This window comes from Taudactylus pleione, unplaced genomic scaffold, assembly GCF_031769625.1.
Source record: "Taudactylus pleione unplaced genomic scaffold, aTauple2 ptg000266l, whole genome shotgun sequence".
In the NCBI taxonomy this organism is placed as follows: domain Eukaryota; kingdom Metazoa; phylum Chordata; class Amphibia; order Anura; family Myobatrachidae; genus Taudactylus; species Taudactylus pleione.
Genome location: NW_028284668.1, coordinates 4408593 through 4428676, shown reverse-complemented (window position 1 = coordinate 4428676; position 20084 = coordinate 4408593). Strand labels below are relative to the sequence as shown.

The 20084-nt window shown below is 46.5% G+C and overlaps 1 protein-coding gene across 1 annotated transcript in view; it reads left to right on the top strand.

Annotated features, from left to right (window-relative positions):
* Window positions 1-8123: 8123 nt before the first annotated feature.
* FOXRED2 (FAD dependent oxidoreductase domain containing 2) overlaps window positions 8124-20084 on the top strand; it is a 423284-nt gene continuing 411323 nt past the window's right edge. Inside the window, exon 1 of the mRNA XM_088481219.1 lies at window positions 8124-8351. The gene's annotated coding sequence lies outside the window, so the exon portion shown is untranslated. The remainder of the gene's footprint in view (window positions 8352-20084) is intronic.

Below are 20084 nucleotides of genomic sequence, written 5' to 3'. Positions count from 1 at the left end.
CATCAGGGGTGCTCCCACCAAGTGCTAAAAAATTATATTTTTTGTGTGTTTGTGAATTGTGTGCGCAGTAGCCGCACGTGCATCAACAAAGTAGTGCCAAGCGTGCGCCTGTGTCATAAGTAAAGGGCCGGCTGGCTTGACCGTTAAAGGGTGCTGTAACCCCCAAAGTACACTCCAAACCAAAAAAATATATATTTTCTGTGTTTGTGAATTGTGTGCGCAGTAGCCGCACGTGCATCAACAAAGGAGCAGCGCCAAGCGTGCGCCTGTGTCCCATAAGTAAAGAGCCGGCTGGCTCATTTCTTAAAGGCTGGTGTAACCCACAAAGTGCACTACTCTCCAGCAAAAATAAAAAAATATTTTCTGTGTTTAGCCGCACGTATATATCAAATCGATATAACATAAATGGAGGACCAAACTTTCTCCGATAAAAATAAAATAGAGAAAGATCAAGAACCACTTCCTCCTAGTGCTGAAGCTGCTGCCACTAGTCATGACATAGACGATAACATGCCATCAACGTCGTCTGCCAAGGCCGATGCCCAATGTCATAATAGAGGGCACATACAATCCCAAATGACAAAGTTCAGGAAAATGACCTTGAAAAAAACATTTAAATCAGCTGAAGAGAAACGTAAACTTGCCAATATGCCATTTACGACACGGAGTGGCAAGGAACGGCTAAGGTTGATCCCTAGTATGTTCATGACTAGTGGTTCAGCTTCACATGACGATGGAAGCCCTCCTCCCACTAAAAAAATCAAAAGAGTTAAGCTGGCAAAAGCACAGCGAAGAACTGTGCTTTCTAAGAAGATATCACAAATCCCCAAGGAGAGTCCAAGTGTGGTGGTGGTTGCGATGCCTGACCTTCCCAGCACTGGACGGGAAGAGGTGGCTCTTTCCACCATTTGCACGCCCCCTGCAAGTGCTGAAAGGAGCACCCACAGTCCACTTGCTGATATGCAAATTGAAGATGTCACTGTTGTACTTCAACAGGATGAGGATACTGGTGTAGCTGGCGCTGAGGAGGAAGTTGATGAGGAGGATTCTGATGGTGATGTGGTTTGTTTAAATCAGGCTCCGGGGGAGACAGTTGTTGTCCGTGGGATGAAAAAGCCCATCACAGTCATGCCTGGGCAGAAGACCAAACATTCCACCTCTTTGGTCTGGCAATATTTCTATCCAAATCCGGACAACAACTGTCTTGCCATATGTACCTTATGTAAAGGTGGAATAAGTAGGGGTAGGGACGTTAACCACCTAGGAACATCCTCCCTTATACGGCACCTGCAGCGCGTTCATAATAAGTTACTGTCAAGTTCAGAAACTTTGGCTAAGACCGTAAGCAGTCCAGGGACACCTAAATCCCGTTGTCCTGTTGTATCCAAGCGCCTGCAAACCACACCGTCAACTCCCTCCTCGTCAATTTCCTCCTTAGTCAGGATCGGAAGTAGTCCTGCAGGCCATGTCACTGGCATGACTGACTCTCCTATCGGGGATTCCTCCGGAGGATCCTGCATTGCTACGCCTCCTGCTGCCGCTGGGAGTCGTTCATCATCCCAGAGAGGAAGTAGGAACACCACTACTTTTACTAAACAATTGACCCTCAACAGTCCTTAGCGAGGAGGATGAAGTACGACAGCAGTCATCCTGAAGCAAAACGTATAACTGAGGCCTTGACTGCTATGTTGGTGCTAGACGTGCGTCCGGTATCCGCCATTAGTGCAGTGGGATTTAGACAATTGATGGAGGTAGTGTGTCCCCGGTTCCAAATCCCGTCTAGATTCCACTTCACTAGGCAGGCGATACAGAGACTGTACAGAAACGTCAGAAAAAGTGTCCTCAGTGTCCTGAAAAATGCCGTTGTACCCAATGTCCACTTAACCACGGACATGTGGACAAGTGGAACAGGGCAGACTAAGGACTATATGACTGTGACAGCCCACTGGGTAGATGTATCACCTTACACAGCAACAGCAGCAGCGTCACCAGTCGCAGCATCTCAGAAACGCCAGCTCGTTCCAAGGCAGGCTACGCTGTGTATCACCGGTTTCAGTAAGAGGCACACCGCCGACAACCTCTTAGAGAAACTGAGGGAAATCATCGCCCAGTGGCTTACCCCACTTACACTCTCCTGGGGATTTGTGATATCTGACAACGCCACCAATATTGTGCGGGCATTACATCTGGGCAAATTCCAGCACGTCCCATGTTTTGCTCACACAATAAACTTGGTGGTGCAGAATTTTCTGAAAAGCGACAGGGGCGTGCAGGAGACGCTTTGGGTGGCCCGAAAAATTTCTGGCCACTTTCGCCATTCAGCGACTGCGTGCCGAAGACTGGAGCGCCAGCAAACACTCTTGAACCTGCCCCGCCATCACCTGAAGCAAGAGTTTGTGACGCGGTGGAACTCAACCCTCTATATGCTTCAGAGGATGGAGGAGCAGCAAAAGGCCATTCAAGCCTATACATCCACCTATGACATAGGCAAAGGAGACGGTATGCACCTGACTCAAGCGCAGTGGAGAATGATTTCCGTGTTGTGCAAGGTTCTCCAGCCCTTCGAACTTGCCACACGTGAAGTCTGTTCAGACACTGCCAGCTTGAGTCGGGTCATTCCCCTCATCAGGCTTTTGCAGAAGCAGCTGGAGAAAATGAAGGAGGAGCTAAGACGGGGCGATTCCGCTCGGCATGTGCCAGGATTCCAGGGTGGTCAATCTGTTGAAATCAGACCACTACATTGTGGCCACCGTACTTGATCCTAGGTTTAAAGCCTATGTGGTGTCTCGCTTTCTGGCCGACACAAGCCTGCAGAGGTGCAAAGACCTGCTGGTGAACACACTGTCAGCTGAAGCGGAACATGACACGTCAACAGCTCCTTCTTCATTTTCTCCCACAACTGGAGCTGCCAGGAAAAAACTTAGGTATCCTAAGCAACCCGCTGGCGGTGATGCAGGGCAGGCAGGACCAAGTTTGGACATCTGGTCCGGACTGAAGGACCTGGCAACAATTTCTGACATGTCTACTGTCACTGCATATGATACTGTCACCATTGACAGAATGGTGGAGGATTACATCGGTGACAGCATCCAAGTAGGCATGTCAGACAGTCCATACCTGTACTGGCAGGAAAAAGAGGCAATTTGGAGGCCCCTGTACAAACTGGCTCTATTTTACCTGAGTTGCCCCCCCTCCAGTGTGTACTCCGAAAGTGTGTTTAGTGCAGCCGGGAACCTTGTCAGCGAAAGGCGTAGGAGGTTGCTTCCACAGAATGTGGAGAAGATGATGTTCATCAAAATGAATTATCAGCTCTTCCAGGGAGACCAGCCTCCAGAACGTAGAGGGACCTGTGGTGGTGGATTCAAGTGGGGACGAGTTAATACTTTGTGAGGATGAGGATGTACACACTGAAGAGGGTGAGGAATCGGTGGATGAGGATGACATCTTGCCTCCGTAGAGCCAGTTTGTGCAGGGACAGATTAATTGCCAGCTTGTTTTTTGGGGGCCCAAACGAACCAATCATTTCAGCCACAGTCGTGTGGCAGACCCTGGCGCTGAAATGATTGGTTTGTTAAAGTGTGCATGTCCTGTTTATACAACATAAGGGTGGGTGGGAGGGCCCAAGGACAATTCCATCTTGCACCTCTTTTTTTTCTTTGCATTATGTACAGTTTGGGACCTAGTTTTTCAAACTGCCATCCTGTCTGCCACTGCAGTGCCACTCCTAGATGGGTCACGTGTTTGTGCCGCCCACTCGTGTCGCTTAGCATAGTCATCCAGCTACCTCGGTGCAACCTTTTGGACATAAAAACACTATTGTGAGGTGTGAGATGTTCAGAATAGACTGGAAATGAGTGGAAATTAAGGTTATTGAGGTTAATAATAGCATAGGAGCAGAAAAACCTACAAATTCTGTGATTTTAGCTGTTTTTTTAAAAAAAAAATACAGATCCAAAACACAAAACCCAAAAGGGTGGTTTTGGCAAAAGCAATCCAGATCCAAAACACGAAGAAAGATCCAGATCCAAAACACGAAAAGTGGCCGGTGCACACCCCTAATTATTATACAGTATTAATAATTAACTATATTGATGGACTATAGCAGTGCACCTCTAACAGTGCATATTTTCCACATCTCTTAGTTGGTGCACAGATATATTTATTTATTACTGGCTGACTCATTTTAAAAGATCCATAGGTGGTGCTAATCATTTCATCTGTGATACTGAGAAGAGCATGCAGCACTAGTAACATTCTGTTATATTACTATTTCTATTGTGGTCATGGTATGTGCTGGGGAGGGGGGGTTTCCAGGCAGACAGAAACCCCCCTGCGTTTGCCTATGTGCCCCATACCCACGTCCCATGTCTGCTCCCTTACATATATAGCAGCGCTCCCATATCTGCCCCCTCCCCGTAGTAGCATATCCATGTCTGCCCTCTCCCCATAGCGGTGCTCCCATATCTGCCCCATCCCCTGTATAGCTCCGCTGCCATATCTGCCTGTTACCCTACATACCTGCCTACTTACTTACCTTTCTACATACCTACCTAATACATGCATTCTACGTACTACATACCAATGTAACCTATCTACAGACAAACTAAACTATTTATTACCTAAATTTACCTACCCAGTACTTACTAATACCCCTTTTCCACCAAAATTCCGGATCTGACCTGGAGTTGGAACAGTTCCTATCCAGATCAGACCCGGAATTTAGCCAGCGCCGACTCGGGATATTCCCGAGTCGGCGTCGCTCACACCGAAGTCGGGTCTGCATAGACCCAGCTTTCCCGGCGTGAAAGTGGACGTCATCTCCAAGCGTCACTTAAGCCAGACCAATCAGCCGGCTTGCAGTGCACTCCAGGTCATCGTGACCCGAAGTGCGCTGTTCTCACAGCAGGGTTTCACGGGCTACGCCCGAGTTAAACCCTGCTATTTACCTGGGTGGGATTGCCGGGTCACTCGACCCGGCGATCCAACCCTCTCCCCTTTTACACCAGGGAGCTGCCCGGGTTAACCCTGCAATAACCCGGGTTTTAGCTCCGGTGTAAAAGGGGTATTACTTACTATCTACGTCTCTACTACCGACATTGGTGCTCAGTACTTGGTAGAGATGGGTGGTGGACCCTCACTGTACTAGATGTGTAGGCACTAAAGGAATATAGGACCTGATTCAGACCCACTCGCTAGATGCGAACGCTCGCTCCCTGCATATGCATATCCAGCACACGCCCTGCAAGTGAAGCATTCGCTCATCAAGGCATTAGCACGCCCACTGTGTCTTGGCGACCGATCACTTTGTGTATGCAGACACCCACCAGCGAATCATAAGACGCCCACTTGCGCATGTCATCTCGAGGAAGTCCTTTAAACCATAGGTACATCGAGCACCATCGGATGTGCTCGCAGTGCTTAAGGTTGACTATACCCTACCGCAAGCACTGCGAGCATTTGAGAGTGTAATCACTATGACTCTGGCTTTTAATTATGCACACCTTTGAAACGGCTTTGAAGCTCATAAGCACACCTGCGTTCGCACATCCACTCCCTCGTTACTAGTGGCCTGCCCCTGTAACCACCAACAAATGGCCACTCCTGTCACTCACTCTGCTGTCTATGCACAGCGAGTGACCGCATCCCGGTCTTTCGTACTTGTTCGCGCACTGCGAAACATACGCACGCGCAGAAGAGCGACTATCGGCCAACAACTAGTGATCGCAACTAGTGAGTGGGTCTGAATCAGGCCCATAGAGCTCATTTCTTGTTTGACATTGCAGTGCCCAGGTTGCCGAAGTTATATTATAAAATACAGAGAATTATATAGCCCCTGGGAATGCGTGCATGCATTAATTTTACTCTAGTATTCAGATTCTAAAAATTGATTTGTATATACATTGTATGTCATAACGTAGTAATGTGAGATCTAGTGTACATAATAATTGTGTAAGGCTGTTACCACTGAGAGGGAGACAGGGCAGTATCAGAAGAGAACCAGCTGAAGGAGTAAGTATGGGAGAGTGGGGGTATTGGGACAAAGCCGTGGGGGAGAGTTACAACAGAAAGGAGGTGGTGCAGCCAGGGAGGGGAGGAGCCTGCTGTGACCCGGTATATTTTTTTGTATAGAAGTATTCCGGCGCTCCCAAGGATCAGAGTTATTTTGGAGAAATGAAAAAAGAATGGAAAAAAATATAGTGTAAATCTGTGACAAAAAAGAAAAGTATATAGACATATACTCACGCTTTATAGGTGAGATTAGTACAATGGACACAAATCAACACAGTGGTCCTACGGGGGTTGCAATAGCAACGATGAATCGATCTGGATGGATCTCAAATCCTGACAGTAGTCGTTATGTGAAGAAAATAAAACATGCCTCCATAGTGCAAATCGTAAATAATATCCTGCTCACATAAGCGCCTTAGACATTCATTTTAAAACCCGATGTCCGTCGGTAATGAAAAAATATATATCTCTTAAAAATTTTAACTTCCATTAAAATAATTTCATATATGGCCATACAAAAAAAGAAAATCAATAAAAATATAATTACAGATTATACAATAACCATAAATCGTGCCAAACCTTAATGTAAAAAATGTGAAGGCGCCAATAGCAGCAACGCGTTTCACAGACCCTGTGTCTGCTACACAGGATCTGTGAAACGCGTTGCTGCTATTGGTGCCTTCTTTATTTTCTCCACGTAACGACTACGGTCAGGATTTGAGATCCATCCAGATCGACTCATTGTTGCTATTGCATCCACTGTGGGACCACGGTGTTGATTTGTGTCCATTGTACTAATCTCACCTATAAAGGGTGAGCATATGTCTACATACTTTCTTTTCATTTTTGGTTTTTACCACAGATTTACACTATTTTTTTCCATTCTTTTTTCATTTCTCCAAAAAACCACTGATTCTTGGGAGCGCCGGAATAATTCTATACAAAAAAACTATCTTTATCGAAATCTCTGTTGAAAGTTCCGATTATTCCAGGCTGCACCTTCTTTCGGTTCACTTATAAGACCACATAAGGATAGTACCGCCAATCATCCGAACCTATTTTTATCAGTGACCCGGTATATGCCAGGTCCTTAGAGGGGACATGGGCCTTGGTACTGAAATGGGCATGGTCACTCCAGGGAGACGTGGCTACAGCCCATCATAACAAAAAAAAAAAAATATGGAAAAATAGTATGTGCGGCGCTGTGAAGCCAAGGGGCACCGGTAGCCCCTCACCAGCTTCTGAACCCACAGGACAGCGTAAAGGAGGGCGGGGGCGTGTGCTGCACTCAGGAGGCAGTCTCTCCCCATAGGTGCTAGCTGTTGTGGGCAAGGCTATGTGATATGCCCTTCCAACAAGACTGGGCCCGGGTAACTTGAATCCCATCCACCCCCTTCACAGGTGCTGGAGTCTGCTGTGCAAGTAGAGGGAGACTTGACTCTGCCTGAGTCTCCGAGATGCGGCTTTTACTGTTCCACTGCGCTGACCTATTTCTGCATGCTTCCCGGTGCCAGAGACCTGTTGTACATTTTGGGTCGGTCATTCTCCCATCCTAGACCTACTTTATGTGGCCTCTGTTGCTGTGTCATTTACTAACTGAAGTTGGTCTTACAGAGCTCATGTAAGTTATGGGGTCCTGCTGTAGGACAAACATTGACACTAGACAACAACAGAACCTTCTCTGTCTGTATTATATTAGAAGGGCTCAGAACCTGCTTCTACATAACACCCCATAGTCTCCTTCACCTGTACTATAACAGGACACCAGTCACCTCCATCTGATTACAATCACAGGATATAATTACACGGCACCAGAGGCAACACCACCTGTATTATTATTCATTACATGACACCAGAGACTGTTCCACCTATGCTATAACAGGGTTATCTGTAGCTCCCACTACCGTTATTAATATCATTAGCTGCTCCTTCCACACACAGCAATGTCTTCTCTCCGCTTCTTCCGTAGCAATGCAGTAAATTTTCTTAAAGCCAATCTGGGTCTGCAAAGTAAGTGATACTTAGCACTGGTCGCTGCCTCCAATCCAGCATCTACCCGCCTGTTCCTGCATGACCTCGCTGTGTTCAGTAACGAGTCTCTGCTGTGAACGTCACTAGGTCAGAGGATTGCCGCGGTCACGTGGTTCAGGCTGTGGGCGGGACTGCTGTAAACTACGGCGAAAGTCTGTATTATTTGACTACAGAAGGTCACATGACCTGCCGATGTCCAACTACGTCATCAACAACATGTACATAAACTGTACGGAAAAGTATATTTCCTCTTAAGGAGCCGTATCTGGAAGTGACGTAGACTGAGTGCGGAAGGGGGATGAGAATGAGAAGTAAGTGATAGTAGCAGCTCCGTTAGGTCACGCAGATATCTGTCATATTTTGTGTTCAATTTGCATGATGTAATGTTGCCTGTTAGTCATGCATACAACGTTAAACATTGTTTTGGATGCTTAAAAAGAACTATGCACCAATTTTCATTTTATATTTGTTATTAATGTTTTTAATGATTTGGTTACATATGTATAAGCGACCCGCATCGGCTTTGCACTGGAGAGGAGACATTTTGAATTTACATCCAGGGGCAAATGTAGGATTTTTAAGGGGGGTTTCTAGTTTGTGTGTACATATATATATTCCATAGACAAAAAAAACTTACATTTTCACATGTCCCATTAAGCCTTCTTACACATGATCTGATATTTCACAAAACCTACCGAATTTGTGCTACTCAAACAAAAAAAAAAAGCATTGAAATTACGATAATTAAGGCTGATGCCTTAATGGATGTGTTCCTTGCGCAATACGGATATGGTTGATGCTAGATCCTATGTGGAGAAAGGACCTCTGTGATGCTTCAACCACGTGACCGCTGGAGGAAGGCTGGACCGCTCTTGCGTTACCATCCACGAGGGCATAGCGGAGGAATAAATATTTGTGGGGAGCGTAGCGAGCCACCGTGCCCAAAGCGTGGCAAGCGTAGCGAGACTGCAAGGGGACACTTTTGGTCCCCCGTTAGCATCCCCACCCCTCACCCTTTTATGCTGCATCACGTGGGTGTGACGTCACCGGACTCCTGCAGCCCTCTATTCTAGTCATAACCATACAGATATGGTATGCCATCAAACCCTGTGGTTAACTGTAGATTCAGCTCTCACAGAGTGAGATTGCTGTCACTCACAAAATGGTGGTGCTGCTAATTCACAGAATTGTGTGTTCATTGGAATACACACATGCAGTCTCTGCTACTGAGGTCTGAGCAGTTATGTGGCACACATATCCCACTGAGTGCCCACAATCTTCCCATTCATTAACCACAACGGAAGTAGGATGAGAATGTGAAGTAAGTGATAGCAGCTTCTTTAGGTCACACATATATCTGTCATTTTGTGTTCAATTATTCGTCTTACACATTTGCATGATTTAGTGTTGCCTGTTAGCCATGCATACAACGTTAAACATTGTTTTGGATGCTTGAAAAGAGCTATGCACCAATTTTCATTTTATATTTGTTATTAATCTTTTTAATGACTTGGTTACATATGTATAAGCAACTGGTCACCAACATCCTTCTCACTCCATACGTTCATTTCATTCAGAATACATTCAGCTCCCTAATTGCTAAAACTATCATACTCTGTCAATGCATGTACACTATCTGTGCCTCTATGCTGCTATAACTTCCCCAATCCCTACAGCTGTGTGGTCTCCTAGCTGTGCTAGTTTAGTGTTCACTCTAGGTCCGGCGGCAGGCAGGCGACAGACCTAGAGTTAGGGCACTTTTGCGCGCGCCGATGGCGTGCTCGTGCCCGAAAAGGGGGCGTGACCAAATAAAAGGGGGCGTGTCTGTATGACTCGTCCCCTTTTTGTCACTCATGGGGGCGTGCCCGGCACTAACGGACATGCCGGCAGCCCTCAAGCGCTGCGGTAACTGTGAACTGATGCCGGGTGCATGCGCCCGGCATCCATTCACCAGCTGTGGCCGCTGCGCCACCGTTTTGACCACCTGCAGGACAGAGCGACCCGCGGGTGGAGGCAGAACCCGCAGGCTGTCTCAGCGGGCCGCCACGCTGGAGGGCAGGGCGCGCTCTGCCCTTCAGAAATCGGGCAGGGTGAGGCGCCCCGCTAAAACAGCCTAGCAGGAACACTATAGTTGTCCCCTCGTCCGCAACAAACTGTCTTTCCCCATTCGCGCTGCCCATGTCTTACTGCATTTGTGCCACTCTGTTTCCTTGCATCTGCACCACCTCCTTCCCCTCATCTGTGCCATTCTTTATTCCTGTATCTGCACCACTCTGCCCCCCCCCCCTCAACTGTGGAAATCTTTCTTCCCACCTATCTGCACCTATCAGTCTTCCCCAATGTCTACTGATGTGTGTTCTACCATTGTGCTAGTCTATATTCCCTCATTCGTACAAATTTGTTTTTACCCATCTGCGCTGCTCTGTCTTCCCGCATCCATGCCACTCTGTACCCCCATCCACGTTGCTGTGTTTTCCCGAACTGTGCCACTCCGTGTCCCCTGCATCCGCACCACTGTTTTCCACGCATCTGCATCACTTGTACCCCCCATCCGCACCACTGTTTTTCACCCATCTGCATCACTTTGGCTTTTTCCCATCAGTGCTGCTTAATCTTCACCCTCTCTCCATGCCTATATGTCCCTATCCACACCACTCATCCCATCTCTGCAGCTCTATCTTCTGCTCAAACCTCAGTTGCATAGACTGCATGTGTGTATTCCAATGAACTCACAATTCTGTGAATTAGCAGCTCCACCATTTTGTGAGTGACAGCAATCTCACTCTGAGTGTGGAATCTGTAGTTAATCACAGGGTTTGATGGCATACCATATCTGTATTGCGCAAGAAACGCGTCCATTAAGGCGTCAGCCTTAATTATCGTAATTTCATTGCTTTTTGGAGTTTGAGTAGCACAAATTCAATAGGTTTTGTGAAATGTCAGATCATGTGAAACTAATTATTTATTTATTTTTTACCTATGGAATTTCATTGCTTTTTTAAAATTTATCAACTATTAGGGTTTAGAGGGGCAAACTGGGCCACCTGCAGGGCAGAAGGACAACAAGTAGGTACACTAACACCTGTGGAGGAGCAGGAGGTATTTTAAGGGTGCAGAAGGAGAGACAGCTGCGGGGGCAGGCTGCAGGTGTGTGGGGCAGTGGCAGCAGCGGGGTGCGGAGCAGTGGCAGCAACAGCCGTGCGCAGAAGCATCAGTGGGCGACAGAGGGACTCACTGGTGCTGTTCATGCACCTGAGAAAATCAAATCAATAAGACACAGATGCATGGATGTATCAGTTAGATCCATATTGTTTAAAAAAAAAAAATGCCATACCCCCACAGCACAACCAGCATCGGGCTTTGGAGCCCCAGTACTGGTTGTGCTAAACACAGGGGACAAACAATGTAGGGATTCCCTGTATAAAGCACAATCTGCACGCTTATCAGAGCCAGTCCTGGTTACCAAAATACAGGGGACAAACTATGTAAGGGTTACCTCGACAAAAAATTTAATTTTCCCATAGAGAAATCCCAAAGGGGGGGGCATAGTGTTTAAGGGGCTACACCTCAAAAGCTATTGGAGGTACGGAGCTGAAATTTGGCATGGGCTGTTAGAACTGTTGCTCGGTGCTGCATGACAAATTTTAGGGTAAAATCATAACAAATGACTTGGGAGTAATCTAAATTTCCATCTGTCAGTTTTTTCTGACACTCAATTAGGACCCCTTTTCTGCTGTTCTCTATGGCTTTTTATTGGGAAGGCATAACTCCGGGTAGGGGGCAAATTTAGACTTTGGGTTTGTTTTATTAGGCAGCTATTGTTCAACAATAGGTGCTTTTTGGGGTTTAGGTAATTGAGAAAGTTAGTTTTTAAACTATTACCTCACGAATCCGCCATCATATAGATAGGAAGTTTCAACTTGATGCACTCACTTGGGTGCACCAAGATGGCAGGTCAGTGCGGGCGGTGGGCTTGGGGGAAAGAAGCAGCCGTAAGCTATGGCCGGAACTCGGGAGGGGGGGGGAGGGGTGGTTAGCAGGCATTAGCTGCGGCTGGGACCTGGGGGCATTAGCTGCGGCGGGGCAGGCCACAGGATCCTTAAGCTCTTTTGCATGGCCGCCCATCCAGGGCTTCCGCGGCATCTTCTTGCTTCAGCTGGTCTTCTCTCCAGCTACCCGGCTGACGACTGACTGGACGGCACCTCACGCTGGCTTTATATAAGCCTGCCGAGGGGGCGGTGGCCATCTTTGAATTTCAAAAATGGTGCTGAGGTGCCATTTTTTAAATGGGTACGCACGGTTCTCGCCCTTGAAGTCAATGGTAAGAATCGCTTATTGGCTGAGAGGCGGAAGGCTCTCCTCTCTTAGCCAATGAGTGCTCCGCATCGGGATTTCTGTACTGAAACCCCTGGCGGACCTGTCATTCGGGTAGTAGTGTCCTTAGAGGATACTACTAATGTACGAGGGCTCAGGTTTTTGCGTTTTTTTTTTTTTATGCCAAGACCCTGGATTGCCTATTTAGCAACGAAGAGGACAGATCCACGCATAGGAGGAGGTGAGTATGGATTTTTTATTACAGGTACTCCATAGGATTATCTACTGGAGAAGGACAGATTGGCTTTACGGATACTAGGTGAGTATGTGAGACAGTGTGTGTACGTGTGTGTGTGCATGTATGTTTTAATTTACTTTATTTTATTTATTTATTAACAGTTTCTTATATAGCGCAGCATATTCCATTGCGCTTTACAATTGTAAACATTAATAGAACAAAACTGGGTAATAACAGACAGATATATAGGTAGGAAGGCCCTGCTCGCAAGCTTACAATGTATAGGGAAATAGGCATTGATACACAAGGATAGGTGCTATATATTGCATTTGGTCCAGCCAGAATGCACAGTTTCTTGGTTGGCTGCATGATCCAGGAATGTCGACCAAATGTCATGAGGATGTGAGAGAAAGACAATGTGTGAGATTGTGTGTGGACTGTAAAAAGGGGATGTAATTAGATATGGAAGCTATGAAGGTTATGTGGGAGGTTCTGGAATTTGATAAGCTTGCCTGAAGAGGTGAGTTTTCAGGGATCGCTTGAAGGATTGGAGACTAGATGAAAGTCTTATTGTGCGAGGTAGTTCATTCCATAGAGTGGGTGCAGCGCGAAGAAAGTCCTGTAACCGTGAATGGGAGCAAGTAATGCATGGGGATGAGAGACGCAGATCTTGTGCTGAGCGGAGAGTTCGGGTTGGGAGATATTTTGAGATGAGTGAAGAGATGTATGTTGGTGTGGGTTGGTTAATAGCCTTATGTGTAAGTGAAAGTATTTTGTATTGAATACGGTAGAAAACCGGCAACCAATGGAGGGACTGACAGAGCGGGGCAGCAGAAGAAGAACGTTTTGCAAGGAAGATAAGCCTTGCAGCTGCATTCATAATGGATTGTAATGGTGATAGCCTGTTTTTGGGAAGACCAGTAAGGAGGCTATTGCAGTAGTCAATGCGGGAAATAATAAGTGCATGGATTAGAGTTTTTGCAGTGTCTTGTGTGAGATATGGTCGAATTTTGAATATGTTTTTTAAGTGTATGTAACATGATTTTGAGACAGATTGAATGTGGGGAACAAAGGACAGTTCAGAGTCAAGGATGACACCAAGGCAGCGAGCTTGTGGAGCGGGGTGGATGGTCGAGGTATCAACACTGATAGAGAGATCAGATTGGTAACTGTTATTGGCCGGTGGAAATAGAATTAATTCTGTTTTAGAAATATTAAGTTTCAGGTGGCGAGATGACATCCAAGATGAAATGGCAGAAAGACATTCAGTGACACTGACCAATACAGATGGAGATAAATCTGGAGAGGATAGGTAGATTTGAGTATCATCTGCATACAGATGGTACTGAAATCCAGAAGAGCTAATTAGTTTGCCAAGAGAGGTGGTATAGATTGAGAATAGCAGAGGACCTAAGACAGAGCCTTGCGGTACTCCTACTGATAGAGGTAGCGAAGAGGAGGCAGAATCAGAAAAATAAACAGTAAAAGAGCGATCAGATAGGTAGGAAGAAAACCAAGAAAGAGCTGTGCCCTTAAGACCTATGGATTGTAGTGTTTGTATGAGAAGAGAGTGGTCAACAGTGTCAAAAGCAGCAGAGAGATCTAGAAGAATTAGAAGTGAATAATGGCCTTTAGCCTTGGCAGTGACAAGATCATTTACTACCTTAGTCAGTGCTGTCTCTGTGGAGTGTTGGGAACGAAAGCCGGATTCAAGTGGGTCCAATAAGTGGTGTGAGTTAAGAAAGTGTGTGAGGCGGGTGTAGACAAGTCTCAAGTAGTTTGGAGGGGCATGGGAGCTGGGAGATAGGACGGTAATTTGAGAGCGTACTAGGGTCAGAATTTTGTTTTTTCAGAATGGGAGTAATCACTGCGTGCTTGAACAGTGATGGAAAGTTGCCAGTAGAGAGAGAGAGATTACAGATTTTAGTTAGGGTTGGGATAAGCACAGGAGACAAAGCTTTACTGATTTGTGAGGGTATAGGATCTAGAGGAGAGGTAATAGAGTAGGAGGATAAGAAGAGTGTAGATACTTCATCTTCGTTTGTGAGATCAAATGAGGAGAATGTGCCAGAGGGTTCAGGTAGGGAATTGAGCAGGTCACTAGCTGAGGAAGAGCCTACTATTTCTTTTCGGATCTTATCAATCTTGTCCCTAAAATAGGAAGCAAGATCTTGTGCACAGAAAGTAGCAGGTGGTTTGGGTGATGGAGGGGTAAGAAGCAGTTTAAATGTATTAAAAAGTCGCTTTGGATTAGAAGCTTGAGCAGAGCGTTTTAATAACATTTTACTTTTATACGGTGTGTTGTGTGTTTTTTTAATATTGCTTTTGCTGTGGAAATACAAGTACCAGCAGGCCCGTAATGCCCCGCATGCTGATACTTGTGATTCTCCAAGTACCAGCATGCGGGGGAGGCTTGCTGGGAACTGTAGCTCCACAGCAAAATACAATATTTTAATTCTTTCTTTGCACCACACTTTACATAATCAACCCGGCACCCACCGGCCAGGGGTGCCGGGGATAGCCCCGGGCTATCAGCCTGGGGTGCCCTGGAGAGGGGGACTCCTTTTATTGGGGGGGTCCACAGCTCCCCAGGTATCCCCGACCTGGGCTGACTAGCAGTCAGGGGTGATGCTTTGGCTGTGGGGCCCGGTGAAAGGACTCCCCTGGCTGTGCCACCCCACCTTGCTAAAAGTCGACCAGTGCTGGTTCTAGTGAATACAGGGGGACCCTATGCATTTTTTCCCTGTATTTCCAGAACCAGGACCGGCTCAGAGGCCAGTGCTGGTTGCGCTGAATACAGGGGACCCCTACGTCATTTGTCTCCCGTATTTTGGCAACCAGGACTGGTGCTGGTTGTGCTTAATACGGGGGACCCCTATGTCGTTTGTCCCCTGTATTTAGCACAACCAGTACTGGGTCTCCAAATCCCGGTGCTGGTTGTTGTTTGGGGGGCGGGGCCACACCATTTTTTTGTTTATAAAAAAAGGGTGTTTTTTTTTTTAAACACAGAAGCAGCTATCACGGATCTTCCAGTTCCGAGCCTGCATCTGTATGTATGCTGCTACCTCCCCTGGTTCCTAATGTCTGCACCACTGCCATATTCACCACCACTGCCAAGGCCCACTACCATTCCCTGGGTTCTGGCCACAGCTAACGCCCGCTACCCCCTGCACATTTCCAGGTCCCGCTGCAGCTATCGCCAGCTTCCTTCCCCCCGAACCCACCGCTGCTAAAGCCCACAAACAACGGCCCAAGTGAAGCCACAGTGAGTACACCTGCCGGAGGCTCCTACTGAGGCTGCGCAACAAGTTGAAATTTCCTATCTGTTCAATGGTGCATTCTTGAGGTAAGTTTAAAAACTAACTTTCTAATTTACGTGAACCCCAAAGGCACGTACCCTGGAACAATAGCTACCTAATAAAACAAACCCCAAGACTAAATTCGCCCCCTACCCTGAGTTATGCCTTCCTCAAAAAAACCCATAGAGAACAGCTGAAAAGTGGTCCTAATTGACTGTCAGAAAAAAATGACAGTTGGAACTTTGGATTACTCATAAATCCTCTTTATTTTTTTATCTTTATGCCCTGAAATTTGGCAAGCAGCACCGAGCGACAGTTCTACCCATCCATGCCACATTTCAGCTCTGTACCTCCAACAGCTTTTGAGGTGTAGCCCCTTAAACACCATGCTCCCCCCCTCCGAAATTCTCTATGGGAGTATATATATATATAACATACAGTCAGGTGCATATATATTGGGACATTGATAGAATTTTCATATTTTGGTCTCTATTCACCACCACAATGGCAGTGAAATTAAACAAACAAGATGTTCTTTAACTGCAGACTTTCAGATTTAATTTGAGGGTAATTACATCCAAATCAGGTGAATGTAGGAATTACAACGGTTTCTAGATGTGCCTCCCACTTTTTAAGGGGCCAAAAGTAATGGGACTATCAACTCAAAAGCTATTTCATGGACAGCTATGGGCTATTCCCTCGTTATTTCATTATCAATTAAGCAGTTAAAAGGTCTGGAGTTGATTCTAGGTGTGACATTTGCATTTGGAATCAGTTGCTGTCAACTCGACTCTCAATATGAGATCCAAAGAGCTGTCACTATCAGTGAAGCAAGGCATCATTAGGCTGAAAAATCAAAATAAACCCACCAGAGAGATAGCAAAAACATTAGGTGTGGCCAAATCAACTGTTTGGAACATTCTTAAAAAGAAAGAACGCACCGGAGAGCTCAGCAACACCAAAAGACCCGGAAGACCACGGAAAACAGCTGTGGTGGATGACAGAAGAATTATTTCCCTGGTGAAGAAAAACCCCTTCACAACAGTTTACCAAATCAAGAACAGTCTCCAGGAGGTAGGTGTATATGTGTCAAAGTCAACAATCCAGAGAAGACTTCACAAGAGTGAATATAGAGGGTTCACCACAAGATGTAATCCATTGGTGAGCCTCAAAAACAGGAAGACCAGATTAGAGTTTGCTAAACAACATCTAAAACAGCCATTACAGTTCTGGAACAACATCCTATGGACAGATGAGACAAAGATCAACTTGTACCAGAGTGATGGGAAGAGAAGAGTATGGAGAAGGAAAGGAACTGCTCATTATCCAAAACATACCACCTCATCAGTGAAGTGTGGTGGTAGTGTCATGGCATGGGCATGTATGACTGCCAATGGAACTGGTTCCTTTGTATTTATTGATGATGTGACTGCTGACAAAAGCAGCAGAATGAATTCTGAAGTGTTTCGGGCAATATTATATGCTCATATTCAGTCAAATGCTTCAGAACTCATTGGTTGGCGCTTCACAGTGCAGATGGACAATGACCCGAAGCACACTGCAAAAGCAACCAAAGAGTTTTTTAAGGCTAAAAAGTGGAATGTTATGCAATGGCCAAGTCAATCACCTGACCAGAATCCGATTGAGCATGCATTTCACTTGATGAAGACAAAATTGAAGGGAAAATGCCCCAAGAACAAGCAGGAACTGAAGACATTTGCAGTAGAGGCCTGGCAGAGCCTGCAAAGGATTTACAACAAAGTATTCAAAAGTGAAAGTTAGATTTAGGATTGTTTAGTTTGTCCCATTACTTTTGGCCCCTTAAAAAGTGGGAGGCACATATAGAAACCGTTGTAATTTCTACACCGTTCACCTGATTTGGATGTAATTGCCCTCAAATTAAATCTGAAAGTCTGCAGTTAAAGCACATCTTGTTTGTTTCATTTCAAAGCCATTGTGGTGGTGAATAGAGGCCAAAATATGAAAATTCTGTCAATGTCCCAATATTTATGCACCTGACTGTACATGTAGTGCATCCTAAACACTTAAAACATCCCTTTCTCCTCTGTAGAAAGGATGATGACACCTCCTGAGTGTCTGTCTCTCTCTTTTTCTCTCGATGTGTGTGTGTGTATCTATCTATCTATCTCAGTCAGTGTGCTAGTACAAAATAGTGAATGAAATAGGACAGGATAACACAGTCCTGAAGTGATTTCACACAGACACAGTAGACTATCTTTTTAGTTTCAATTGAAATCTAAATAGTGCACAGGCCAGTAGCCACAGCAAATCAGCCGGCGTCTTCCCCTCACACAGACCCAGATCCGAATGGGTAAAAATCTGAAATATTAGAGCACAAAAAGGGGGCGCAACATCATGCATCAAATATAGACAAAAGTTTGATTACATAAAAAAAGACTCCAGGTGAGCGTGCGTACCAAAGTAGGCGGTTTAAAACCACCACAAGCATAAACAGTGATGTAAATAACAAGGCTTGTGTTTCACCCGAACGTCTCCAGGATCTAATCCAGCCAGCCAAGTGGTTACAGAGGGCCACGCCCCAAAATGTTTCGTACTTGGATTTTGTCAGGAGGCTGCCTCTTGTGCCCAAACTTTTGACTGGTACTGTGCAGGTATTTTTTATATATATATATATATACCAGGAGGTGCGGCACTCACGGACCCATATGAGGAAACACGAAGGTGAACCAGATGATAACGTTTCAGTTCTTTATGTAACTGTCTTCAGAAAAGTACAAAACATACAAACAACATACCTTAAATAGCCCATCACCAAGTGTCCAATCTGCGCCGCTTGGTGATGGGCTATTTAAGGTATGTTGTTTGTATGTTTTGTACTTTTCTGAAGACAGTTACATAAAGAACTGAAACGTTATCATCTGGTTCACCTTCGTGTTTCCTCATATGGGTCCGTGAGTGCCGCACCTCCTGGTCTGTATTTCGCTATATTGTGGGGGCACCCGGCAAAGCTGTTTATATATTTTTGATGAGTGCCTGTCCTGTGTTGTGTATGTGTGTATGTGTGTGTGTGTGTGTGTGTGTGTGTATGTATATATATATATATATATATATATATATATATATATAAATATTTATACAGGGGCTGGCTGGCAACTTGTAGCCTGGGGGGCAAATGCATGCAGGTGACCCTGGCTGAGGAGTAGCGTGTAGCCAGGGTGCCCGGAGCGCATTCGTGCTTAGGCGCCCCCCTCAAGTGTTCCAGGGAGGAGGCGGGACCATATGGAACTAATGTAAAGTAAAAATAAAGATTAGGGGCAGCCCCCTGCAGTGGTGCCCAGATGCAGTGCCCACTGTGCCCCAGGAGAGGACCCCCTTATACAGGCCCCCAGTAGTGGTCCCACCTGTGCAGTGCCCTTTGTGCCCCCAGGAGTAAGCTTCTTATATAGTGTCCCCAGTAGTGGTCCCCCCTGTGCAGTGCTCCTTGTGCCCCCAATAGTAAGCCCCTTATATAGTGCCCCCAGTAGTGATCTCCCCCTTGTAGTGCCCCCAGTAGTAGTCCCCCCTTTGTAATGCCCCCAGTAGTAGCCCCCCCTTGTTGTGCCCCTTGTAGTGCTCTCCCCCTTGTAGTGCCCTCCCCCTTGTAGTGCCCCCAGCAGTAGTCTCCCCCCTTGTAGTTCCCTCGGTAGCAGCCCCCCCTTGTAATGCCCCCAGTAGTAGCCCCCCTTGTAATGCCCCCAGTAGTAGCCCCCCCTTGTTGTGCCCCTTGTAGTGCTCTCCCCCTTGTAGTGCCCCCAGCAGTAGTCTCCCCCCTTGTAGTTCCCTCGGTAGCAGCCCCCCCCTTGTAGTTCCCTCGGTAGCAGCCCCCCCCTTGTAGTTCCCTCGGTAGCAGCCCCCCTTGTAATGCCCCCAGTAGTAGCCCCCCCTTGTAGTGTCCCCAGTAGTGTTCTCCCCCTTGTAGTGTCCCCAGTAGTGTTCTCCCCCTTGTAGTGTCCCCAGTAGAGTTCTCCCCCTTGTAGTGTCCCCAGTAGAGTTCTCCCCCTTTGTAGTGCCCCCAGTAGTAGTCCCCCCTTTGTAATGCCCTCAGTAGTAGCCCCCCCTTGTTGTGCCCCCAGTAGTGCTCTCCCCCTTGTAGTGCCCCCAGCAGTAGTCCCCCCCCCCCCTTGTAGTTCCCTCGGTAGTAGCCCCCCTTGTAATGCCCCCAGTAGTAGCCC